Source organism: Oxyura jamaicensis, chromosome 2, assembly GCF_011077185.1.
Source record: "Oxyura jamaicensis isolate SHBP4307 breed ruddy duck chromosome 2, BPBGC_Ojam_1.0, whole genome shotgun sequence".
Lineage (NCBI taxonomy): Eukaryota > Metazoa > Chordata > Aves > Anseriformes > Anatidae > Oxyura > Oxyura jamaicensis.
This window is the reverse complement of record NC_048894.1, coordinates 86,675,158-86,703,125: the sequence shown is the minus strand read 5'-3', so window position 1 is coordinate 86,703,125 and position 27,968 is coordinate 86,675,158. Positions and strand designations below refer to the sequence as shown.

Below are 27,968 nucleotides of genomic sequence, written 5' to 3'. Positions count from 1 at the left end.
TATTGAGAAGATGAGTGCTTCCTTTATTTAATTTTTATTTATTTATACTGTGAATTTTTTTTGCCTTGCTTGCACACTTCCTTGCTGTGCTTGCTGTGTAGGTACTGAGGAACCACCAGCACATATCTTTAAGAAGGCAGCAAGCTCAAGGATAGCTGGCAATGCCGTTGATTATTTTTACTGCAACTCTGAAAAGACAGAGAACAAAAAGTGTGTGTATGTGTATACATCTACAGGTTTATACACACACACACCAAAGAGAAATGTTCTCTGAAGCTTTAAACCCTGTGCCAAGCCTGGCACAGCTGGCTTTCATGCTGGAGTCTCTCCTAGCACCCAAGGCAAAGGACTCTGCCCTTGAGTGCGGAGCAGCAGCAGGGCATCCTTGCAGCCCCTGAACTTGCTGCTCTCCCAGTTGGAGGGGAAGTTGGCCAAAAGCCTGCTTCACGTGCTCGCTTTTCTTCCTCAGAACTACTAGTGAGCTTCTCTTTTCAACCTCCATGGCTATCACCTCTTGATTTGTTCAAGACTGTTTGGCATTTTGCAACAGGAATGCTACCATCCTCCTGCTACAGCCTCTGTGCTTGCTCCCCCGCTCTGCACACACTGCTGGGCACTAGTGCCTGCTCCCAAGGGACACTGTGGGCATTCTTGCTGCCTGCCTTCAGCCCCATGCCCCACAGCCTTATTTTGCCCAGCAAGCCTTACTCCTTCCAGGAGCTATATGAGCACTTCTACATTTTCATGTTGTGCTTGTCTGTCTGGAAAATGTCTTCCCTCTTCCAGCCCACCAGCAGGTCTCCGACATCTCTTTTGTGTCAATTCTCCCAGCCACCCAGTGCATCGCAATGGAAAAGCTTTGCTATTTACCTCATTCAATTAGGTTTTATTCTGCTCCAAATTGGATTTTAGCAACCCATAATTTATTTAGAATTAGATATATTTTCGTAAGTCATTTGAAAAACAAGGATATCAAGCTTCCAGATGGCATAAAATACTGGTTTCTGGATTTAGTACTTCTCAAGATAGAACCTGTTAAAATCATGACTGACTGGAAGGGTAGAAAAAAGCAAGAGGGCAGTCCAAGTAACATGCTTCTGGGGGTTTGGGTGTTTTTATTGGTCTTTTTCTTCCAAGCAGGCCTGTTACAGGTGGCAGCTACATGGAAATAAGCAGAGCAGACTGAGCAATCAGTTCCCATATGCAGGAGATGAATCCAGAAGGAAGTTAGGACTTGCACAAGAAGCTAACCAGAGGCTCGGAGCCTTCTTGTTCCTCTTGATGTTGAAGAAGGAGCAATTAGATGGTGGAAGTGCTGACATTGTTATTTGTGACATTAGTTTTATTCAGGTCATAATGTAAATTCACTAGGATAATTATATTAATGATAAACAGCTGTATAAATTAGGATTTTTTTTAGTTCAGTCTATGTTAATGCTGTGAATTAGAAAATCAGAAATTTAAGTACATAAACAAGGTGATTTTTAAGGTCACCTCTCTTCAACCCATTCAGCCCTTAAAACAAATCTTTATTTTATTTTTATTTTTTTAAATTAGTGCCACTTCATTTATATCTTCTCCCACTTCTAGCTTCCTTCTTACTTTATAAAGCTATTGCACATCAGCTTATCTCCAGTGCAAAGATCCCCACACCTTTAATCTGTTTAGTTTCTGTGTCATGGCCTTTCTCCCTTTTTAGTAGGTGAAATTAAAATATTCTCACTGACAGCCTATCTTTTTCTGTGAAGATTAGATTATCTCGGGATCTTATAGACAGAATTATGAATTGGGCACAAAACACACATTGCAGCTTGCTCCTGCCGTGGAGACTTTCCAAATCCTGCTCACTGAAGATCTCTTTGCCCCAAAGCAAAAGCCTGGGAGCTGTGCCTGGCTTTTCTCCAGCAGAAGACAATTGATGAAGCAATATGGGAAAGAAAAGTCTAATCAGGAAGTTCCTATCTGGGGAGGGGAAAAGCATTTAGGAAGAATCACAACTAAATAAAAGTGTCCGTTTCCCTAACAACTTTGTCTGCACACGCACTGTCCTTGTATCAGGCTGCACATGAGCTCCTTCCCAGAAGTCCCAGGATACCGGGCACGAGCAATACAACCCCACAAAGCATGGGCTGTAGCACGGCTGGGAAATGCAGGCAGATGGTAGTCGTTCATTCAGAGATGTTATTTTTGAATGTCGACGGAGAAATCTCTCCATGTTCTTTTGTGGGTCTGCTATCAGCTGTGGTGGTGTTTATATTATGGTTGCATTTAGGTAATATTTATGTAGTAGTGCTATTTTCATTAACTGGCCTTCTCATTTGGAAATTGTGCATACATTGATGGTGGATGTAAAGACTGCCATAGTGGCCTTATCTGTAGTAAGTAAGTGGTAGTTATGCTTACGTACCTATGCCTACATATTAAGCCAGGGGAAACTTTACAAGTTTAAAAATGTATAATGCCTGATTTTTCTGTCTGGTGGCAAGTCAGAGGATCACTAACTTTAACTAGGCACTAATCCCTTCCAAAAGTTAGAAGTGTTGAAAAATTATTGCTCTAAACTAATGGCAGTGTTGAAGACCTCTCTGCTAACACTATCAGATAAATACATCTACCATTTCTGGTTCCCACATTTGACACTTCTTAAAGGCTTGCCTACACAACAAAGTTGTTCTTACATTGATTTTAAAAAATGTCGTCTGGTTTATGAGTGATTTAGTTCAACCTAGTTTAAATAGATTCTTTTGAAAAATATGTGTTTATATAAAACATTGCAAGTACGCAATTACAAAAGGTCTGCAAAACCCAACACCATCCAGGTTCTGACTTGGATAGAAATTGGATTGTTGTACAATTTCCAGTCTTGGACTCAGATGAAAGTTTGTGTTTTGCTTTGTTTTTTAAAATAAATGAAAATGTCTCCGGGCATTTTAAATTAATGCTAAATTAAAAAAAATATGATTGATATGTATGTGTACATATATAAAAATGTATATATATATGCATACATATACACATATCTTACTTCTGTTGGCATAACTAGTGCTTTAATTTAGATGTCCTGATCTGCTGAGAGGCACTTTCACTGAATAAAATAAAATTTAAAAAGTGCTGGCTGAGACAGTCTCTCATATAATCCCAGTATTTCTAGACTGAAGTGCTTTCCTCCATGAAATACAGAATGTTTAACAGTTCCTTATCATTGATATGCTTATAGCTGACGTGGCATATCCTTTCTATGTTGCCCATCCAATGTTCAAAGACGAAACTTAAATCAGAATTGGCACAAGTGGGATTTCTCTTGCTTGGCGATGTAGCAGAATAGCCAGTCATCATCTGTATAAATGACTCTGTAGTCATATTCATATATGATATAGTTTCCTAATGAGGCCAATTCCCTAGGCAACAGCCCAACCCTGTAAATGTCTAAGCACAGGAGTACAGCCAGCAGGACGTCTAATTCGGTTCAGTTCAATGGAGATGATTTGCTACTCGTAATCACCTCACCTCCACGAGCTGTATGCCTGTTTTAAGTAATGTATTCAAAAGAGGAGAGTATTTAAATACTCCTTCTTATAATGAATTATTTCAAAACCTTCTCATTTTCCCTGTGAACGTGGAACCATCCACGTTCTGAAATATGGTTTCTCTCCTGAAATTCAAAAGAACCATCAAGAAAAACAACTAGGAAATGATACTGAAAAAGCTCTAAGTATATTTAATACAATGGCTTGTGGCTTGAGTAATCAAAGGATTTTACTTGTCACCTTATACGTTCCCAAAATAAGAATAAGTTTCATTCTCTCAGATCACAGGTCATAAGCCAATCTGCTTTTCTTTTGTCTTGCCTCTCCAACACTGAACCTCTTTTCCCCCGCATATGCATTCATCTGTGTACAAAGTAAAGCAAAAATAATTTAATTGCAAATCAGTGAGATATTTTGTCTTGTTAATTCTTTCGGGCAACTTCACATGCACTTTTGCATGCATTGCAACAGACACATGTATTGCATCTCAATCAAAAGTAAGGCCTAATTGATTTCTAAAAAAAAAAAAAAAAGGTTGGACAGCAATGAGATAATTAAGCATGGCAATAATTTAGCTCACTTAAAATGCAGCATATGCCTAGGGCACCACAGCATTTGCAGATATTCTGATAATATCTGCAAACCTGAGATCCACCATACATTAGAGCTATTAAACACCAACATGTGTTACTACAGTATTACTGTGAAGACCTGCGTGAAATGGCCCCAAGATGAAGGAAAACAGACTTTGAAGTCATTTCTGCATCACTGCCTGGCAACTGTGCTGCTCAGCCTGCCTCTGTCCGGGAACCTGGTATCAGAGCAGCTCTGCAAGGCTAATAAAAAGAGCCATCAATTTTTACTCCTCCTAAAGGACAATGTAAAGAATATACGCCTCAAAAACAAGCTTTAAAATGAAGTAGACAGTATGAAGGTTTTACTAGGTTGTAAATGCGTGATTCATTATAACCTGGCTTACGTGATAGGACAGAGCTCACCTAGATATTGGTTGCATTTTCATTCCCAATGAACCTGCTGCACCATGTAATATTAAACTGCTAGGCACACTAATGAAAAGGAGCTTGGGGAAAGTAAGGGTACATTGCTCCCTATCTGTCAGAAAACTGCCTAGGGAAATGAGGTCAGCTATCTGCTCAGAAACTGTGCTTGAACATGAGGGAGCCTAGATTTGTTTCTGTAAATTACAAGGGTTTTTGCCTGGTTTCGACTGAAAGTGAAGGAAAATTCCTTCTGCACTCTCATTAAAGTAGGGTCAACTTTATAAAGCACAAAGATACAAGACAGCACTGGGACTTGCTGTTTGAGCTGAATACTAAAGTGTCTTTTAAGTGAATGTAGCATTCTGTTTTGTAGTGGTAAACAACAAACTGACAAACTCACCTGTTTTGCCTGATTTATCCTCCACACCCTTGCATTTATCCTTGATTACCCTACCGCTGAAATCATATGATCAGATGGAGAAGGATTATCTGATATAAATGTGCGTTAACAGGAATAAAGAAAAAAGACTTTTAGTTGACTAGAGGGATTAGGGTAAGGTTTTACGCTCACTGTCTTAGCATGACCTTGAGTCTCCTCATCTGGAGACTTTGTCTTCTGCTGAGGTAGATTTGAACCACCTTTTAGTAACACAGGGGACAAAATCCCCCTAGCTATGACTGTTCTCTCTGCTGGATCATCTTTTCTGTATATGGATTTCTTTTAGCAACTTGTGAGCTAGGAATAAATATAAGTAGTTGTTGAAAGAAAGCATCTATGGTTATGTCTGTCTGGAACTGGAATATTCTGCACCTGCTCTCTGCTATGTAATGTGTGAAAAGACATGCAATTTGCTCACCTTTCTGACTACTATAAAGATAAGAAGGAGCAAAGTCTGTTCTTTCACATAAAATTTCATAGGATGCTAGGAAGCATTTTCCAAGAAATACAAACGGAAGAGGCTTTTGAGGGAATGACCTTCCATCTAAAAGCCTTTAGTAGGAAGCTCCTAGAAACTGCTGCAGAATCTAGATGACTAATTATGGAGGTTATATGAGGACTTAACCACAGCACAATTAAAATATGTAAAATCTGCAGTACAGGCTGTAAGGTCTAAGGACTGATCATCATACAAGGAAGAAACTACTTTCCATTTCCCCTGCTTATCTTTTTCAGGTAGTCTGCCACCGAACTGTGAACTAGCCTGGGAAAGTTGGGACTCTTCCATCTCTCGTGTTTAAAGTCATGTTGTCCAGCTCCAGATTTGGGTGGAGAATGAAGCCTCTTGTTCTGAGGCAATTCATTGATGGCTGGAAGGCATTAGAGTTGTTGACATCTGTAAAGAATTTTAGAAATTGTGTGTGGATATATAGTGATGAGCAACACAGAGGCCACATCAGACCGGAGCTTCATGGTCACCAAGGAGTTGCGTAATTGAGGACGATACATGGATTCTTTCCAGAAGATGTCAAACCCAGTCCATCTGCACTGAAGCAGGGCTGCAAAATTTGTGCCGTGTTCAAGCAGCCATTCAAGCAAAAACTTAGTTGGAATTTCCCTCTCACATTTCCCTCTGCCTGATGTATAGTTCTTCCTTTAGTTTGATGGGCTCCTTAACACATTAATAGCAGTACATTTCTCTTGGTTGCCTTTAACATGGACAGACTTAAATACACCTATTACATCTCACCTTCCTTGTGCTGATTTCTCTATTATCATATTTGCATTCCTACACAGCATGCTCCCTCATTTGTCTTTGTTCTCTTTCCTAGGCAGGTGGGAGAGTTAATTAATTAACACTCTTATTGCTGGGAGGTAGAAACATGTAGATTAGCTCAAAATAAGGGCCATTACAAGTATTCAGAAGAGATATTGTAGGTACTAGGTGGGAAACACTTCATCAGAAGCCTGAGACACCATGGGTTTCAGGCAACTTTATTTTCCTCTTTGGGTCTTGTTTCCCCAACTACTGCAGGAGTTCCTGGTTGGATGTCCAGTCTCTCCTCGTGGTGATGATGGAGAGATTCTCTGCTGTGGGTTTGGAGGCACCTGTGCTGCTTTGCAGACTAAGGGGAGGCTTTTTGTACGCTGAGCTGCTACACTTGGTATCATATTTTGATTGCATGTCCCTCCTTTCCCACCCCTTCCCCATGCACAGATGTGTTGATTGCAAATCTACCATTGTAGCTTGCCTGGTGGCTCACATCCATTCAAATGAGGTGTAAAATCCCAGCAAACCAGGCTGTCATAAATTCACCTCTATCTCATGAATGCTTTGGTGACCAAGGTAAAGGAAAGAAGAGAATGAGACTGGACTGGTCCCTTAGTGGGGCCAGTAAGCTGCTGTCTAGGTGTTAATTGTGGTGTCATGCCTTGATTGTAGAGCAAATTATGATCTTTCTTCCTGTTACTGTAATTCATAGTTCTCCCCTCTTGCCCCCATGCTTTTTGTATTTTTGTAAGATGATTTTCTTTGCCACAGGTCTTCTTTCCTACTTAATAGACATCAACTGGATATTAAATTTGCTTTTTACTTTAGATAATAAACTAGAAATATGATCACCTGCAAACACATGCAGGTTTGGGGGGGGGGAAGGTTACAATCCTATTTGCCTATCTTTGTAAATCTTGTTTTCTTTTACACACTGTCATGAGCAGGACTTGCACAAACATGGAGAAGTGACTAAGTAAAGAGTAAAGACACAGAAACTTAAAAAATAAAGAGACCTGTCAAATGTAGTGAGTGAGTGGGGAGGAGCAGAAATTTTCTCCTAATCTCTTTCAGCTATTGTAAACACAGATCTCGCTTGCAGCAGCACATCTTATCAACAGATGTTGGCGGCTCTTGTCTTTCGTTGCTGCTGTCACTTCAGCTCCTGGCTGCTCCCGCTGCTGCAGTGCAGTCACTAAGAGGACACTTCTCCACTGACTTCTTGCTCTGCTCTCCTGCCCCCAGTCTGGGGGGACACTTTCTGTGCAGTTTCTGTAAGGGCAAAAGATGCTGTCTCCCTGCTGGTCCCGATCCTACAGGCTGCAGAAGAGCTGTGTGGCAGGCACTACTTACAGAAAGCTCCTCGCGTGCTCAGGCAGGATCCCCTCTTTATCCTGCATAAACAGTGGCAAAGTATTTTTCTCCACATCATCTGCTCAATTCCTGCCTCTTTGCTGCTCTTCTGTTCCTACCCCCACCACTGCCTTTTCTTTCTCCCCTGGGACTGGCAGAATCTCAGAGGAAATAAGTAAAGCTTTCCTAATATAGAAGCTCATCTTCTCTGAAACCACTTCTCATTCTGTTAATGGAGTTCTGGAAATGTTTCAGTTCTCTCCCTACACTAATACTTTATTCTTTTCCTCTGATAGCTGTCCAAGCACCAGTGTCATCAGTTTTCTTAGCTTTATTAGCTCGTTTTGCAAAGAAATGCACAGGCAGTCTAAAAAAAATAATAATAAAAAAAATTGGCTGGAGAGTTTTATAGCTATGTACTCTCTTTAAAAAATAAATATGCATCTAGAGACATCTTTCTGAGGCCATTCCTTTACTGGGGTTTTACACTTCACAAATATATATGCCCTATATAGAAGTAGTGATGAAAGAAAATGCAGGATGCTTAATACAATTACATATATTTCTTTCCCCCTTCCCTTCTTACCCTGAAATATGTTTGGCCCAAGGCTCTTCTTTCAGAACCTTTCCACCTTTGTAGATGTGACATCAATGTTGAGTATTTGCAAATCCACTCTTAAAATTTTATATAACAAAAGCACCAAGTGCCTGCAAATCCTCCTTGTGCAAGGGAGTGCTTTTTCTGTGCCTCCCTCCCCCTCAGTTACACTCGTTCTGGGGAGAAGCAAAGGCAGCGCAGAGCAGCAGACGAGGAGAAGCTGTTGTTCTGCAACAAGAGGAGGGTTTTCCTCCAGGGAGAAGGTGTGGGGTAGCACCGGGGGCAGAGGGATCTGCCTCACCCAGCACAGATTCTCTGGGTTACAGCAGGGTTGGAGGGAAACTCAGGAGCCCACCGGTCCCCTCCAAACCCCAACTTGGAGGTGGGAGAAGGGCGGCTGAGCAGGGAGCCTTCCACCCTCAAAATAGAAATTGTGGGGAGCAGGAACATGCTAAGCAGGACTGCTTGGGAGGGTGGGAAGTTAGTGGGAAGAGAAGTTCTTCAGAAAGGTGGCATCTGAGGAGGCTATGTCTGAATGCAGGAAGTACGGGCAGCCCATAATGGGAAAAATGCCTGCAGTCGCCCTGGGAGAGAACCAGCTACACTAAGCATATTAAGCAGCCTTGGAAAGCACCTGCTAAAAAAGCTCCACGCGAATTCTGGAGGTATCTCTTACCACTAGCTACCTTCCTTGTGCTCTATCCTAGCTGCCCAGGACATGCTTTCCTGCGTATCCTTCTGTAGACACAACACGTACAAAAATAGGAGCTGACTGAGATAAGCACCACGCACAAAATGAACAATTGTTGGCAGACAGCTCCCTGTCTAAATGGCTTCTCCCAAGTGCACAGGACAGGGAGTAGGAGAAAGAGCTGGCCAGGATGGGCTCCCATTTCACACTGCCTCTTCCATGGGCACAGAAAAACCTGCCAGGCAAGGTTGCAGCATTTGGCCTGTTGGCTCTCCTGTCCCCTTGTGACTCACAAGGAGGCTACAAAGACAGTTGTCTGCCTGTGATAAGGTCCAGCCAAGTCCACAAGTGAGGACAAGAAAAGAAAACTGGACCCTTGCAACTAGTTGTACGAAGAGCAGTTCGGGAAATGAACTGGTTTTGATAAATGATAGCTCAGCCAGCCTCGGGAGGCAGGGCTGTGGATTTGGTGATAGCTGGTTACTATATGTATTTGGTACACACGGAGTGCAGGGACAGGAACGGAATGAGCAAAAACCTGAGCTAAAAAGTGTGTTCTCCAACATGAACACAGAATTAAGGTGCTACTTTTATACTGCATTTTTATTAGTGGCATCTCAAAAATATCGCTTTCAGCATGCCTTTTTCACTTCTCCCACAGAAGCATGAAAATTAACATCAGTTAACAGAATTTTCTGTTGCTTTGGAGGAAATGTTGTTGAGAGGTGCTTGTACATTATTTGTCTCATTTTTATTTTATTTATTTTTTAACTTTAGCAAAGCCTAGCTATAATGAAAATCCATTTTTTTTTTCCTCTCTAAGGCACAATTTCATTCTTTTTTCCCTCTCAGATTTTAAGACACATACACACCAACAAGTAAATCACAAGACCCTTCATGCTAAGTCATTTTCCATCAAATTTCACACTGGGAATGATATGTCAGCTCAGATAAAATGCAGAAGTGAAAGCCACAGGTCTGACACATAGCTCCCAGGAGCAGGCAGCAAGCTTGCTCCCTGGATGGCTTAAGAAGGTCTGGATTTTGCCCCGCGTAGGAGAATCACTGTGCTGCTCTTGGAGATGAGGTGGGACCACATTTGGGAGTCACAGCTGATTCCCTACCTGTTCTTTACCCCACGGGAGAAGAGTTTGAGCTTATGTCCTCTTCCTGTGGCTGCTGTGCCTCCTGGTGAGGTCACCAGGCCATAAAGATCCCGTCCCCACCTCCTCTCAGCCTACCACCCGCAAACACCTCTCCTTTCAGCCCAAGTGCACCAAGGAGACCCCACAACCCCACACCCAGGTTCACACAGCTCTGCAGCCAGCGCCGGAGAAGAAGACAGGGACAAGTCCTATGTCTGTGCAGCCCCCCTCCCTCCTCACCGGGCATCCAGGCCACTACACATGACTGTCTACCTGCTCGTAGCCACACAGGAGAGACAACCACTTGTTCTCCCCCAGGGCTGGAGCACTGCCACTTGCAGGTAGCTTATGCAATCCCATCCCTGAGTTAGCTCTGCCCCCAGACAGGAACCCGATCGAGGTGAAGGCCGATGCCTGTGAAAATATCCCGTGCTGCTGCTCGGCCTAGCGTCCAAATTACTCAAGGTTGTTTTTTGTTTAACCATACTCCCTTCGATGATTTTTTCCCCTCCAATATTAAAGAACACAATTAGATAACAAAGCCTATGTAGCTTGTTTTCTTGGATTGTTTCTCAGCTTGTTCCTAAATTTTTACTGCCCCTTTGGACTTCAGCAGTGGGGTGGCTGCCAGGTTTCCACAGAGATGTGAAACAAATTCTGTGCAATAAAATATCATCTCTACATAATTTAAGGCCCAAATGTACACGGTGACAGTTTTATGTTTGAATAATATGAAAATCCGAGATATTGGATGTGAGTATAATTTAGGATCAAGACCGGCAAATATTTCTGTGCCCTGGAATCCAGTTAAAATGCACCATTGCACACACTGTGTTTTGGTGGTGAAGTATTGCTCGCCTCACATTGCTGCAGGGTAAGAGCTTTATTTTCCTAACCCATGATTTAGTGCTTTCCACCCCCTGTGAAGTGTAACTAACAATGTCCTCTATGTGAGCTCTGATCGTTTAGGGGACAAGGGGGAGATGGCTGCAGGGGGGAAAGAAGGAGGGAGGAGAAGAGATGGGAAAAAAAAGGGACAGTTCAGTGGGTGAACACAGCCACATCTTGCCTCCTTTAAAGGGCTGAAGGCTATATACTGGGACAAAACCCCAGTTAGACTGTGGCGGTAGAGCCCCTCTGATCTGAAAGAACCGAGCTGGCCTGTACCAGCTGAGGAGTCGGCTGCAGTTTTGCATTTGGTGCCCAGCATCATTCGAGCAGGGGATGTTTGAAACTGTACTCCTCACATACCGTGGAGGGGGCTGTGGGAATGATGTTTGCTTTGGCAGAGAAGCCCGTTAGCGTAGAGCTAGCAGGTTTCGCAGTGAAAGGCTCTATTCTGCTCTGTGTGATGGTAACTTCTGCAAAGAGAGCAAATTCATTCAGAGGCAAATTCATTCAAATGTGGCAAATTCATTCAAATTCATCCTTGTTTAACACACAGGTCCTTGCCCTGTGTGGATCTCAAAGCAAATCCATGTGGATGCTCGTCACTGTTTTCATCCCTCAGTGTCCCATGTTTCCTTGTAGGGCAAAAGCCTCACAGTTTCCCCTGGATACCTATTCTAGAGTCCCTCTTTATGTATACATCAGCAGAGGGGGTCCATGTTCAAAGCTGATAAGCTCTGATATATTTGCAGGGCCTCCTTCCACAGGTTTTGGGATTAGGGAAAAGGAGCTGCTGCATTTCCTCCATCCTCCCTTTGCTATATGGGTGCCACAGAAGGTTTCCCCAGCCAGTCAGGCAGGCACCTTCTAGTGGAACAAGTCCCTAAGAGGGAACTTGTGCTAAGATTTTCACGTTTCTGGCATGCTTTCTGAAATTTGTTCTCTTTTTCCCTCCTGTTCTTTTCTCTTTTGCCATATCTTCTCTGGCTCAGTCTGGTTAGAAAGAGTTATCTTCTCCCAGCATGCGAAATTAAGAAGTTGCTACAAGGAAAATGTGGAACTAAATAACAGGCTTCTCTCTCCACAGGCAGTCCACGGCAAAACCTTTCAAGCAGAGCAAGAAGGCCCTAACGAGGGAGGGATGCAGCAGAGCTCACATCTCAGGATGCACCTTACAAAAGCCACATTGTTTCAATGACTAATGGGGCAGAAGACAGGTGGATAGGCGTGGCACCCAATTTATTTTCTGATACAGCAACTAGAGGACGTGAAACAAATAGCAGGCAAGAGGTTTAAGACGGACAGAGACACAACATTATGCAATTTGTAAGTGCTTCCCCAGTTTGATCACAGAATGCTGCGAAGACCAAAAATTGCATGAGTTCAAAAAGTGATTGGCAAATACATTAAAAGTAAATAAAATACTGCTGATGCAGGGAGTCTCTGAGCCACAAGACCTGGAGGACAAGGAACTGCTGAAGGAAAATACCACATTATGCTTGTCCAGCTGTTATTCTCTCCCGTATGCCTATACTTGCTGGCCATTTTCACAGGTAGTATGCAGGGCTTTTAGGCTTCGGTCTGATGCAGTATGGACACTTTTAACCATGAAAATACATGTAACTGATGCATATTTAATATGACAGAGTCCTCACACATACTCATTTCAGTGGTAAGAGGCATGCTGCATTGGTCCAATCATTCCTTGTTAGCTACCTCTGAACACATGGCATGCTGATGTTCCTCATGTGATTATGGCCATGGAAAAGGGTCACAGGTAAGAAAAAGAAGGCATTTTAAAAACAGTTCTGAAAGTGTTTTTTTGTTGTTGTTGTTTGTTTTTTTTTGTTTGTTTTGTTTTGTTTGTTTTGTTGTTGTTGTTGTTTGTTTCATTTTTTTATTGTTTGTTTGATTTTTGTTTTGTTTTGTTTTGTTTTGACTCCAAAGACAGCCTTTTCCCATTAGCAATCAGAAGGTTCATGTTGGTACAAAGGACACACAGTCATTCTGTTCAGGAATGGATTCTGATCCCTAAATGACTGCACTGTTTTCTTCTGATGGTACATTATTTCTCTTCTGATGTTATTACGAAAGATCCTGAAAATCCCAACCAGGAGCATGTGTCTATTGACCTGTGCAGGCATTTCAAGCTGCTGCAGTACATTGGGTTTGTTGCAGGCTGGTAAACGGTAATCCCATATGGACTGATATTTGGCAATATTTTAAGTGTGGCAACTTGAGCAAGACTCTGGGCTCTCAGTTAGAAATACTTTATCACAGAGGAGTTACTTATTCAGGTTAGCTGTTATGTCACAACACACCACACCATGATATGAAATGGTGCAGTTCAGGTTTCTCAGGATCTTAGGGTTGTGAGTAATATTTATCATTTAAAGGCCATGCTAGTAGTGTATCCAGTTCTTTGGTAGCAAAACCTCTGCAGTTCTGTCTTACAAGTATCTAGGATTTCTTTTTAACAAATGCAAAGCGGATGCCCCAGCTTTCTATTCACAGTTTCTTCTAAATTATAGAATATATGTCATAATGTCAAGTCTGCTTGTTAGGAATAATCAGAAATATCTGTTATCTGTCTGGAATAAATGTCTCCTGCTCTGAATGCCCTGGTGTCAGCTAAGGAATATATTAATATTGAACATGTGAACTTATTCATTCCCTACTGAACAAGGATTTATGGTCCGAGAGTATTCAACTCAACAGTAGAACAGATCATTCATCACAACAAACTGATTATAAGAATTTATAGAAAAATGGGACAGCATACACAACTCTTGATCCTGTCTCCCTTTCTCATATCAAACATGGCAGTGGAGAGTAACACCTCTTGCTTTCCAAAACTACCCGAGGGATTGCTCACTGGAGCAGCAATAGTGTATTTGTCAACAGAGGACCAATGACATGTTTCTTCCACTACCCAGGGTCTCTTCCTTTAGCTCCCTGGTTCTGGATACATAACACAAACCAGAAGTCATTTTAATTCCTACTCAGCATGTTGGAATTGGCAAAAGTTGTGTGATACCTGAATTATGAGATTCTGCTCTAGCTTTCTGGGGAACTTATCTGAAGGTTCACGAAGATAATGGGGACAAGGAAGGAAAATTGTTAATTTCAATGGATTTTATATGATTGAGTTCAAGGTACAGCCTTGTATATTCATACTACTGCATGAAGAAACTTTGGATTCAAAGGAAAATTGTATGACTGAATTAATGTATTTATTTAACGGATCTCAGTTGTTTGTTGAGGTATCTTTAGCTACATCTGCTCCTTTCATCCTTCTTTCAAGGAATTTTACAAACTGCTTCTCATACAGTCCTTTTAAGAAGGTGATGTCAGGTTTGACGACTCTGCACACCTCAACGCAGACATCTGCACAGCTGACTAACCTGGTATGGTGACCATTGCTCCATCAGATCTGATATTACACTTTCAGAATTATCTGATAAGATTGATTTGGCTATGTATTTTATTTATTTGGTGTAAATTATATACCTAGCTGTCACTGTAATTTCTGGACACTTCATAACTACAGTGTGCTAGTTATCCCTGTTAGCTTTGATATTGCATTAAAAAATAGTTGGGGCCTACCTCTGAGAAAGAAGTAATTGAGAGAAGAGAGGAAGATGTTTTAGGGACAAACTCTCAAAGATCAGGAAGATGTCCTGATGTGCAACTTATTATGCAAATTAACTCACCCCATTCTAGGATTTCAGTAGTTCTTTGGATCTTGATGAGTCTGATGTGTGAGACTGCCACTTGCTTAAACTATCCTGTAGTAAATTCAGTCTTTCAGCTATCTTTTGTTTGTTTGTTTCTGTTGTCATCCAAGTTCTCATTGCATTGTAAGTATAGAAAAAAAAATGCATGAGAGTGCTTGGAGCATGAGAATTCTTAGACTGGATGACCAGATGGTGCTAAATGTGAAATGATTTTGGGATATTTACTTTTCTGAGTAAAATCCAGCCAGTTTAACTCAATTTGGTCAATTTTGAATCTGATATCATTTCCACTTATATTAACATGAGCTTATCCACCACTTCAGTTGGCAGAACCCTCTACTAGCATTAAGATTAGTACGTTCAAGTGTATAACAAAGTTTACATTTCAGCTTGAATTTTAAATCTTTTCATTTTATAAGTTTCTATAAAATCACAATGTGGTATACCAAAGAGCTGCCTCTCTGTAGATAATAAAATATTTCAATGAGTTTTGCTTGGGGGAAGAGGGAGAAAAAGATGCAAGACTTGCCTAGTAACTGTTAGAAAAAAAATGAAATTTTACATTGGGATGAACACAGACTTAAATGGGAGACATGAGAGGAGACAAAGGAGTGAGAAAAGGGAGGGAACATCTATGTATTATGGGAAATAAAAGAACACGTTGTATTGACCAATATGGCTGTGAGAGAGAGAGGCTAATGAAGAAGTTAGCACTACCTTAAAGCTCCTGATCTTTTTTTTTTTTTTTTTAAAAAAAATATTATTATTTTTTTTTTAATATAAATCACTGTTTCATATGGTATCTCAGTTTCTTCACACCTATTTCCATTACAGAATTAAATATCAAATTAGCTGTCTTCTCAAGAAGAACTGTGCCAAAACATATACTAAATCCATGAATAAAACTATGAGACACCAGTCTCCCTCTTACTTCAATCTAGATATCTTTTGTTATTTAAATTTGAACTTGCTATCTTTGCCTACATGACATTGGTTTCTGGAACAGCTTGGATTTGTGCACATTACAAGATGTCTTAAGCTAATTGTTTTTTCCTTCTCGTTTTGTTTTATCTCACCACTGTTCAGAATTGCAGCCATCTGAAGGCAGAATTTCCAGAATGTTTAAAACACAAGTAAAAAAGCACGTACTAGTTTAAGATCCTACAGCTACCTTAGCCTTCCGGCTTTTCTTACCATTTGAGCTTTTGTACTTTTCTTTTTTCTTTTTTTCTTTTTCCATTTCTTTAGGCCAAAACCCAAAGACAGGGACCAGGAAACTTGCTGTAGTGGAAAGGAGAAGAACCAATTTTGTGCTATCCATTCTCCTTGATCTCCTTCTGGCTGGACACTCATCACTACTGCTTGCATTGCACTGCACATCGGTCTTTCCACTCCTTCTTATGCTCTTCTTTGCAATGGCGAACTGCCTTTTCCTCTATAGATCAACTATTTTTTCAGCTGATTTATGTTACCTTCCTTTCTTTCCACTGTAGTTTTGTGGGTTGACTATGCACGTGTCGATTTCCTTAGAAACAGAAGTCAATGGGTATGGTGTGCCATGTGTTTACACCGACTTTAGAGATTTTTAGATTCAGTCCTCACTCTCCAAGGCACGGATGTGAAAGCAATATGTTATCTCTCCCTTGTTGGTTCTAGAGTGTTCCATGTAATACTGCAAATTGAGTCCACGCCTTGCGCGCAGCATTCAGAAAGTTGCTGAATGTTGCTTCTGTGCTGTACATTTATTGACTGAAACATTTCAGTTGTTGCTTTTCGCAGTGGTAATTTTAGAGCGCAGATGCCTAGCATGTTTACTCACATACCAGGGCTCACATTTAATGAGCAAAATGTCAAGTATATTGTTATCCACCGTAAAAACTGTGAAAAATATCCTTGCCATCTGCAGTATGCCTTCTGCTTCAGCCTAAAAGACTTTTACAAGCAACTACATGAAATTAACATTAAAGTCAATATTTATAAATGGAACCACCTCTAAAGGGCCGGATCCTCTCCCCTCCCACACCCCCGTTCCTACTGGAGTTAATGAGCTGGGGGAGGAGGCTGGGCACAGGAAGAGGAGCTGCCTCACTTGGCTCCTCGTTGCAGTGAGCCAGAAGGATCTCGCAGGGCTAAGGAAGCGGTAGAAAGAGAAGAGCGGCACTAAACGGCATCGACAGCAGCTGAGGGCCAGATCCCGAGCTGATGTCAGCTGGCATAACTTCATTGTCTTCACTGAAGTGACGCAGCAAACGTAAATCAGCACGGCTCTGCCGACTTATGTAGCCCAGTGTTTGATTTATGCCAGCTGAGGATAGAGCCCAAAATAACGTTCATGAAATAGGTGGTGGATAGAAAATCTGAAACCAGGATTTCTCAGACTGCTGTGAAACAACATAGCATCTTCCAAGATAATGTTTCCTATTGCTCAACCAAAATGTAAGGTTCTCTGGGGCAAGAACTGGCTATTTGCTCCAAATTTTTGTGGTGTTGAGGGCAATGAAGATCTCATCTGTCACTACAAACTCTAGGTTGTCCTGCAAGAATAATAAAAATTAATAATTAATACTAACGCATCCTTCTCCAGACAGTCTACAGGCTTTTATTTTTGCTCTTGCAAAGCCTTCCATCCCAGAGCGCTTAGTGCATTGCAGAAACGAGATCTAAGCACATTTTGGAAAAAATGCTGTTGTCCACTGCTGTTATCCAAACATCTAGAAGCAGCTGAAATTCCAGACAGACCTTTATGGGGCAGAGCTGACGGACCAAAGGCAGAACATACTGCCTTGAACAGGGGAGCAAAGATAACTTTGGCCATTTGTTCCAGCTGCTCTGGAAGTCCCCCACATACCCTCAGCTCCACCAGGCTCATCTGATCTGCAGTCCAGCACAGACACCAGGAGAGCTGATCGCTCCCACAGCTGGAGGCTCGTGAAACAAAGGCAGCATAATCGCATAATCGACACTGCCTTGTCTTGTTCCTCATACACATGTTGAACAAGAGGATCAGAGAGAAAATTGCTGCAGTAATTAGTAAACACAGCATAAATATTTATTGAGGAAACTCCAGGTCAAATGGATTTTAAAATTTTTATTTATAGTTGTTTAGATGTAAACATATATCCTTAATTGGACTTTAAGAAGGGCACTCACATGTTTCCTTTTGAGCATTTCTAATGTAATCATCGCTTGGGCAATTAGGCCACTCGCTAAGCCACAAATCTTATCTTTCACACTGGTGAGTCATAAATAACGACTGAATCACAAATAGACCAGACAGACAAATGGTGGCAGAAAGGAAATAAGATTGGCTGTGAATATATTTAGTCTGGAAAGTAAAAGATGGCTGCAGACTACCTGAGGAGCGCAATTCCCATACAGCTCTCTAAATTGGCAGAATTGAGAGGAGAGATGTAACTTAAACTGCTTTATCATTTAGCTTGGTAAGCTCATGAAAGGGATTGAACACTAAGTAGGAGACTTTCTTAAGGCTGAATTGGATGATCAGAGTCCTTGAGTACTCAGTGTTTCTGCCTGCCATGACTACCTGCAATTGCAGGGTTAGCAGCCTGATTACCCAGGTGGTCCCAACCCGTCCTGTTGTTATCAGTGGTCCTTAGGGCTCCCCAAGAACAAACAGGGGAAGTTTGCACAGATATATCTATACCAATGTCATCATACGCGCAAGGCTCTATTTAACACAAAATCTAATGTTTGTGTTGTGTGTTTGCAGCAGTGTGGCCATATTGCAAAACCCTCCTCTTAGAGAAAGTGAGGACAGCTGGACTTGCTACGATTGCATTTGAGGTCAAGTGTATTCAATTATGGGGTGCACCTAATAAGAGGGATATGGGCTAATAGCTCTAACAGCTAATGAAGTGCTTCCACTGTTTGACCAGTGCAACGACTTCGTGTTGTGTGATCAGAGTTCCTGTGAACTGTTGCAATACACATAATGGGACTTAGCATGTTGGGTTAGACTCTTCTGTTTTCTGTAATTTTCGAGGAGAAAGGGAGGCTAGGATTTTTGCTAGTCTTTGAAGACAATTTACTTCCTTTATGTAAGTAACTGAATACTCGGATGCAGCAGATAGCAGAGATGTCTGAGTAAGTGAATGGTCTCTGTTTAAGCAAATAAAATCCCACGTCAGCTGAAGCATGGATTTAACCATGCCTTCCAGTCCTATATTAGCTCTGCGTTGCAGGAATGGCCTCATCTTTGATTATGCTCCTTGCCTCACTGTGACACGGTGTGACGCAAAAATGTTGTGGGTTTTAATCCATCCCTAGAATATGGGTGCACAGTCTGCAAGATATCAGCCACATCAAGTGTTTGTACCAGTGTTCCCAGGACACAGCTTGCTCCCTGTTGTTCCCTTTCCTGCATGCCCCGTGGACTCCTTCCTGTCACAGGGTGGAGGTAGTTTTATTTCCCACAGGTACCCATTCCTGGTTATGCAGCAGAAATGCATATGATGTGATGTTGAAGCTAAATAGCCATGCATGATTATTGTGTGGTAACAGATGTTTGCATTTTCTTATGATGATGACCACGTTCCGCAGCCAGTGCTCTATGCATCCGAATTAAAGGATCTTTCAACTGCAGATATCAGGGCTATCTGCCTGCTCTGACCTCAAGGTCCAGTACTAGGATTTTAGGGTCAGTTAGTGCTTGTTTTCTGTGAGCTTATAATTAGATAGTATTTTATCATCCTGGAGAAAAACTTCTATTTCTGTCAATTTCTGAAATTGAAATATGGTCAGTCCGTATGTTGCAATAGAAAGGTGCTCTATCTCATTGCCTCAATGTTTGGAAAATTTTTAAGTAGGCAAAAAATATAGAGTCCTCAAAGTATTTCCCTTCAGTTTCCTAGAAATTAAGAACAGTTAAAATACTAGTGTGCAAGCAGTTAAAATACAAAGTGACTTAAGTATGCATGTTGCAGAGTTTAGAGATGAAGAAATCAGGTCCAACTTGAACTTGTACTTTTACCTCACTGACCAGAATTGCAGCCTAGGATATAATACAGCCCGTTTTCTTGAAAACTAGCGTGTCAGGACATGAATGTCAGCCACTGAAATACATTCAGATTAAGCCAAATTCTATGAAGTAAAACATATTTCTCTTTTTTTTTCTTTTCTCTTTTTTTTTCTTTTCTCAAAGTAAAGTATATTTGTTATTTGCATACTTAACTTTCTGAAATGGTAGTTGAAAAATGGGATTTGCCCCTCCAGAAACGTGCAATATTTGTCTCCTATGTGGTTTGACATTGGTTCAGCTTTCTTTTTCTCCTTTGCTCACCTACATGGTGAAGATCATTCGAAAAGGATTTCCATTTTGTAGGAGTCAGCTTTCAAACATCTCTGAGAAATCACCCTTCCAGAAGCACAAAATAACATCTTTGTGAGCTTCAAAACATGCCTAATCTAAGTGGCATGGTGAGCTTTGCAAACCATGCCATGTATTTTACACAACATATACTGATGGTTCTGAAGATAATGGTTGGCTGATCAATGTTTTTATAGTTCTGCTGCTATACAGAGTGTATACCAGCGCAAGATCTGCTGCTGCAGATATGCACTGTAATTTGCAACAGAGCTGCCTGCTGTGTGCCCAATGTTGCTCATGCTTGAGGGTTTTGCTTTTGACCTCACTACATATAGAATAAGGTCTGAGAAGTATGCAAGCTTTTTCCCACTCTCAAATTAACTTATTTATACCATCCTCCAACATTTGGGCTGAAATTCTTCACATTTCAATATCATGACTCTATCAGTTACTATATCGGTGTAAAAAGAACCAGGAAAACTTTCCTGCCTTTTCCATTGTAAAAATGTAAAAATTGTTACTGCAGAGCTTGGCCCTTACTAGGGAAGAAACCTGCACATGTGCTGGTGGAGAATTTCACCATCCGGGCTTGTTCCCTGACTCCAGCTGTGCTGCAGGGTATAATACGTGGCTGGTATTCGCCTTCAAAATGTCAGTTCCTGCTTCAAACAACTGCTGAATTCGTCTATGGGGTGCTTCGGGTTGGCAAGCAGCTTCAGGAGCACGCAGGCACGCATCGTGGGCTCACAGTGTGCCCAAGAGCACGACGCAGTTGTGGGCAGTTCGGGGTCCTACCTCTGCTGCGTACTGCCTTATGGGACTTGGGAAAGCCTCTTCTGGCAGTAGCCCTCCCTCTGATTTCCATCCCTTGATTTCACATGCTTGATCTTTGGGTGCCAATCGTGTGGCAGGGTGATGGGACTGGGGAGATGCTTAGACATTTTCTTCTAACAGAGAAGGCGATCTCTTGCTGAACTGGGGGGCATGGGAATGGTGCAAACCTGACTTCCACACGCATCAGTTACCCCACGTGCTAGTCCTGCTCAGTGTGCTTTCAGGGTAGCAGAAAGTCACATTTGATACTGTTTGCAGAAAGCAGCAGGTTTCTTAGATCAATACCACTACTGAAGTACAAAGTAATAGTACTTCTAGAGGAGGAAGAGGATTGCCTTTTGAGTTGCCATCTGCTCCTGGCCTGATTCCAATTGCTTCATGGTGAGTAATGTTAAGGCAATTTTTTAGAATCAATTTTGTATCACATTTTCACAATATGACATATGTAGCTCTAGGTCTTAAAGAGCAAGGAACACTCCACCAGCAGCCTGCCTCCCACTGTAAAAGTAAATCCTCTAAATTAGAGGATAGTAATTAGTAAGATTCATTGATTTGCTGTAAATATCCTTGCTGTGTTGCCACTCCGTTGTGGTTCACAGAATGAAGTCTTTTTTTTTTTTCATCCTTTTTTTTTTTTTTTTTTTTTTTTTTTAAGAATATGGCATTTTCTAAATGATCTCATCCCTAAGGCATGGGTGAAGTAAAGGTCAGTTCAAATGCTTCCCAAACAATAACCAGTGTAAGAGGATCACCAAATCTTGTGGGGGGAGGAGGGAGAACCTACAAAGCAATCAATGTAAGACCAGAAATGTCATTTGTCATCTTAGAGCAGAGGCTGTTTGGAGCAGAACCCGCGCCTTTGTAGTAGGCAAGTGCTCTCACAGAAGCCAAATTCCTGCTTCAAGACATCCCTCCTCAGTGGAGCCCTAATCCTGTTGGCCCTCTAGCCATCCAGTGTACATATATCCACGAGGAAGTGTAACTTGAGGCGTTTGGTCAAGGAGAAGGAACTGATCTTGCCTGGTAGTTGTAGCTGTCCTGAAAGTCTTTTCTGCAAAGATTCAGTTCACATTCCCTAACCTTTTCAAGGTCCAAATGGTTTACAGTATTAGGCAAGAGTGCACCTTTATGCTACTACGTTCAGCAAAAATAGAATACATATTTATACTGTGGGCTATGGGCTGCCAGCTTCCCTGCCCCCAAGTTCCAGTTAGAGATGGTGAGAACTTCCTGAGGAGCACCAGGGGATCTCCTCTCGGCTGCTGTTGTAGGTCCTGCAGGGCTCCCTCAGACATCTCACTACCTGCCAACATTCTTGGACCTACAAGCACTGCTGAAGATGAACATCTGCGCTACTGTGTTGTACCACATCTTTGTTTTTTCTACTTCATATCTGAGAAAGCATCAGAAGAAAGCAATTAGGGGCAACTTCACCTTAATAAATTTAATTGACCTTACTAAGATTAATTACATTCTTTGATAGGCAAATGAGCAATTCTAAAATTTTTCCTTCCCAAGGATGTTACAAATCACACCAAGAATATATGCAGATTTTTGCTTATATCTGGCAGTCAGGGAAAGGACATCCTTTGACAAAGAACAACCTTTGTAATTTGAGAGATCTGCGTTTGTCAGGATAGCAACTACGAGGCAGTCCTTTCTGTTTCAAGAGAGAGCTCTCTTAACAAAGGATGTATGTGACAAGGAACAATTTGTCCTCCAAGTCTTTCTCTACAATAACGATGCAGTGAATGCCTGCTTCTGGACAGACAAGCTGAAGTGCAGGTCCCATCAGGATTTGCAGATGAGGAATGCGGCCTCAGCTGACCGAGGCGTTCTCTGAGTACACCTACCAGGTTCAGCCTAGTACAAAAGCTGGGAAAAGATGAGAGCTCTGGCCCATTTCTTCTAGATGAGGTGACCTATACCAAGTGGAAAAAAAAGTTTTATATCTTCTCTTTGCTGGAAGTGAGATACCCCTCCAAAGAAATTGACCCCCCTCACCAGGCTGGTGATACTCTGGCACGAGATTCTTTCAGTCTGTCTTTTTGAAACTGCTTTGCATGAACTCATTAAGTGAGAAGAGCAGGAAGAGTTAAACCAGTACCTAACAAACCTCTGGAGAGTGAAAGTCAGGTCTCTCCTGTCCTAGAAGGCTGTGATAAGCCTCAGGGTCATTCTCATGCCTTTGGCTGATTAAATATTTTTCCATACAAAAGGGCATAATTTAAAAGGGAGAATGACTTCCTACTCTTCTCATATAGTCTAATAAATAAACAAGATTTGTAGAAGATAAGATGTTAAATCACTGCAGACACAATTTGTATTTTAATGTAAGTCCTCAATACTTTGCATAAGCAATCTATCCACTGTTTGCCATGGATGGAGCAGGGGAGTCTCCTCTTGCCAGGTGATTTGTGAGAAAGGTTTTGCTTAATTGGCTGAGGAGTGCTTGTGAGGCATTACAACTTTATGACAAGGGATTAATTTAGATGATAATAAGATGTAGGTTTGTTTGGGTTCGGAGACTTTTTTTTGGTAATCTCCCGTGCCAGGAAAGCAAAACGGGAGTCCCGCTGGAATTGCAGTCTAAGTACAAGAAGTCCAGTGCATTTAAACAATTTGAAAGTTCAGCTAGGTATTTCCTTTTGACTTAAATATGCATTGCAAGCCTAAAATTACAGGCAGCCTTGAAAATGCAGGAGAGAAGAACGCAAAGACTTCTATTCCTTAAGAAACCAATAGTTTTCTAGCAAATATGGGTAAGAAGCATTATTTGTAGACGTTTCCACCAGTACATTGAAATACTTTCCTTTCTTTACACCAGTGGCACAAGATGCTGTGTGCCAGGCAGCCTGGCAGACTGATAAGGGATGTGAGCAGATGCTGATATTCCTTGGAAGCGCTCCTTGCCCAGCTGGTCCTGCTATTTCTTTGTGGGCCAGAACCTGCCCACAGACCTACCTGTCACCGTGAAATGGATCAGTTTGCTGCCCTTTCGCATAGCATCTGAAAGTGGGCATCATGCAAAGTTTGTGGACGGCGGAGACGTGCGTTGACAGTCAGAAGTCTGAGTTTTGCTCATTGAGAGCCACACGATGAGAACGCTTTCAGAACTTTGCATCGGTGAGCACTGGAGCATGGTGTGAGATGCGAAGTGGCCGCTGTAAAGCCTGGCGGTGTCTGCAGGACAAGGGAGGACCAGGCTCAGCCTCGGCTCTGTATTCATGCTGTACAAGTCACCAAAAGACACGCTGACACCTCGCAAGGCTGCGTGGGACAGAGAAGCATTTTAATTCAGAGGGTGCTGGGATCTGCACACGGCTTGGTGCACAAACCGAGGGAGGATCTGGTTTGGGTCCAGTGCAGCTGGATTGCTATGTCTCTTCTCTTAGCTGGGTAAAACCTACCTCTATGTAATCCTTTCCTGTTTACATTTCTGTAACGTTTCTGGTTTTCAGATGGCACTAGCTGGAAGATCCTGCTATGGGACTGGTGAAAATATGCTCCTAATAGCTTCAGCATGCAGGGCAAGTTATGGCATTGAAGATTTTCTTTTTGTCTTTATTTTTATTCGCGGGCCCCCCCCCCCCGGAACCAAGAAAAGACTTGAGATGAAATCATGGTCGCGCTAAGCTCACTGAGAGCTTTGCCACTGACTTTAATGTGGCTGGGTTTCATTCTGAGTCACAGCTCCAGTTGTGTTCTCTCCTCCTCGGTGGCAAAGCTGTGAATGAGCACGGCATGTTTTGAATAAATCCCAATTTCTCTTGTCAAAAATGAGAATATAGAGTATAGCTTGATCCGACTCTCCTCCTATCACAGTATAACTTTGAATTTTTCTTCCCATCTAGTGTTATCTGGCATCCCGGCTGAAAAATTATGCATCTGGAAAGCAGCTGACTTTGATTTGGAAAAAGCGAAACACTTTTAACATGTCATTTCACTTAACGTCTTTGATGTCCAAAAGTACCCATGTTTCTAGAACAGAACTGAGAGAATACAGTAATATCTAGTCATTAATGTTGAATTAGTGAGTTAATTGTCAGGCTAGCACTGGGAACAGATGTGTTTTTGCAGAACAGTGGGCTAAACGTATTCATTTTTTAAATGCAGTTTCTCTTTGGATCACCAATGTCTCTTAGAATTCCCTTCTCCTTTCTACCACCTTGTGTAACTGCTCTATTTTGCACAGCCAAGAAAGAGCACATATCTTTCACTGGAGCTTACAACTCCATCTCAAATTACAAAATGTCCCTGACTATTCAGCCTTTTGAAAAAGCTGTAAATAGAGATATAACTTACCTAGCAACAAAAAGTAGATCTCCACAATGTTGTCAATGAACACAGAGAGTTTATTCAGTTATGGTTATGCCATAGCTCTTATTTTTCCCATTGTTAGTCTTTAAAAAAAAAAAGACTATAAAAAAAAGACTTTTCTATTCTCAGCTAATGTTAAGAAAACCTCGTGATAATAAAAACCGGGCAGAAAATGAATAATTTAAACTTCTACAATTAACGTACTCGGTAGAGTTTCTGCTGGGTCAGGTGAAAACAGAATTGAGTGAATACTGGGGAAAAAAAATGTAAAGCTTTGAAAATGTCAGGTTTTTGCTGAATATTGAAATACAATCTGTAGCCTTCAGTTCATACAGATATATTTAGTGAATGTTTTTATAAACATTTATTTTTTTCTGAGCATTTCCCTTCTACTTTCAGCTTTCAAACACCACTGTACAGTAATAAAAGAAGTGCAGTGGAAAAGAAAGATGTAGGCAGAAAAGTAGAAGAATGTTTCCTTTCCCTTTCTTAACATTACAGAAACTTCCTTTATTTTTTCTGGATAGCTTTTAAAAATATTTGAAGCATTTGATTCAGCTGTAGTAAAAGCAACAGAAATATTAATTTTAAGTTGTTTTGTTTTAGATTTAACTTTATTAAAAATTCTCATGTGTTAGAAGACTTCCTGTCTATTTAAGGTGAAAAGCTTGGTCTGTGACAAAAGAAACTTATTATCATTTCAAAGGTTGGTCAGCTTTTTCACCTGTATACCTACTAGGTAATAATGACCACGTTGACCCTTTTTTGATTGCCGAAGGCTTTTATCAGTGCATTCATACTAGTTAAAGATGATGCTCAGTGCCGACTTTCATATGATGCTTTCATGAAAGTGCCTTTGAGAATGAAAGCAGTGGCCAGATTCTGATCTCTCTTCTTCAGATCTTACGCTACTGGATTTTCATTTCCTAAATCAATGTGATAGAAAAGAAAATTATGCTCATTCTCAGAATATATATGAAATCTAAGGCTGTTTCTAAAGAAAACATTGTATCTATTAGGCAGTTTTCATTATTCAATTTAATAAAAGTTTAAAATGACCTCTTTCTCTCGTGGAGCTAACTGAATTGCAAAGCTTAGTGTCATTTGGATAAGTTCCAGAAGGGAAAGTCACCCTGCAGAGTTTAAGTCTCAGTGCAAAGCAAACTAAGGCCGCTGTACTTGAACTTTAACTACCATTTATTGAGGTCTTGAGCCCTAAGTGTAGCGTTAAATAGATGGAGAATGCCTGTATTCAGCTTGTATTTCGGACCTGTTTCCGAAGCCTTAACGCATGAGAAACTTAACTTAATGTAAGTTTTCTGAGGAGTAAACAAGGCAGAGAGGCCCTTTCCCATTTTCTCCTGATACTTCAAGAGCAACAAGTTGGAGAATAAATTAAGAAGCTCAGCCCTGTTGTACCACTGGCTCTGAACTGGGCAGCCGCAAGGTAGCCAGGCCCTCTCCAGCTCCCCCTGGAGCCCTCGATTTGAGCATGGCAGGAGAGCCTCCAGTTCGTGGAGGTCTGTTCACATCCTCCAGTCTTCACTAGCCTCTACTTTAACTACTGCAATGATGATGAAGATGGGGAGTTGGGGCAAACTTAACCTCGGGTGAAATTCCTATGCACAGAAGTCCTGAAGGCACCAAGCATCTGCACTGATGTTTGTGCTTACATTTGTTGACTGTCCTTGAGTAGAAATAATGTTTATGCAGTCGCAGAATGTTATTTCCATCATTATTTCTTGCAGAAAATCACATTTCTTGTCTTAGAGAAAATACTGTTTTTTCAGGCAGATATTTCTATGATGTGGCGTGCTGTAGGTTTTTCCGGAGGATTGTTAGCTAAGTGAAAAGAAGATAACCACCATACGTATGTCCTTCGCTGCCATGGAAAGGATGCATTGCGACTTCTACATTTAACAGCTTTAATGGTGCTATTTTTGATAAACAATTTTATGAGTGTACAGTTTTGTCTTGAAAGACACAGCTGTAGTCTAGGAAACTAAACATATCTCTCCTAGTGTTTTTATTTGTCAGAAGAATATTTTCAATACTAATCTTCATCTATGTTTTCTAGCCCACCGCAAAATGAAAAATATCATACGGTGAAGATTTCTCAGTCTCCTATTTTCGTACAGATCAGAAAAGAAATTTAAGTATAGACACATGCTTAATAATAATTCAATTGAATGTTTTTTCATTGTCAAAAGCACTGGTAGAGGAATCCATCAACTATTCTGATTTCCATACAAGTCAATTTACTGTCTTCAAAATGTAACGCTAATGGCACTCAGTGTACACACTGTGATCCTTTAAAATAACGTACATGGCAAACGGATATGTTCTCATGCATTAATAATTTAAAAGTTAATTTTAGGTACTTACTCAATATGATTAACTGATGGATCAGCAGTCTCATATAGAGAAACAGTGAGCACACTTAAAGAAAGAGCATGCTGGAAGACCGCCAGGTGGCTGCCTGTGAGATGGTTCAAAAATACATGAGCTTTACCCTTCCAGTTTCGCTTCGGCATTGGATGTAGAGCATCACGTTTCTAAGGGCGGTCTCCGGTTTTAAGATTAAATATAAGAAGTATCTGTCGGGCCAAGGTATCAGAACTTTTGGGGAAGAAGCGGCGTGTTTCGGAAGCCAGGAATTCCTGCAACGCAGTGCTGGTGATGCCTGACGGACTCTGCAGCGCCGGTCACGATAGATAACATCTCCCCTTTCACTTCTCTCTTTTTGAGGACACCCTGTAACGCCGGGCTGTAAGCTGATCTTCCGAGGTGGAAATACTACGGATGACAAAGTATAACCGTGCCTCTACACGGCCAAAGA

The 27,968-nt window shown here is 41.4% G+C and overlaps 1 long non-coding RNA gene across 1 annotated transcript; it reads right to left on the bottom strand.

The window, feature by feature from the left end:
- Positions 1 to 15,485: 15,485 nt before the first annotated feature.
- On the bottom strand, positions 15,486 to 27,962 carry LOC118161083. The gene is made up of 2 exons (XR_004747841.1): positions 27,515 to 27,962; positions 15,486 to 17,183 (listed from the first exon to the last, which is right to left on the bottom strand). It is a non-coding gene; the product is annotated as an uncharacterized LOC118161083 (long non-coding RNA).
- Positions 27,963 to 27,968: the final 6 nt, after the last annotated feature.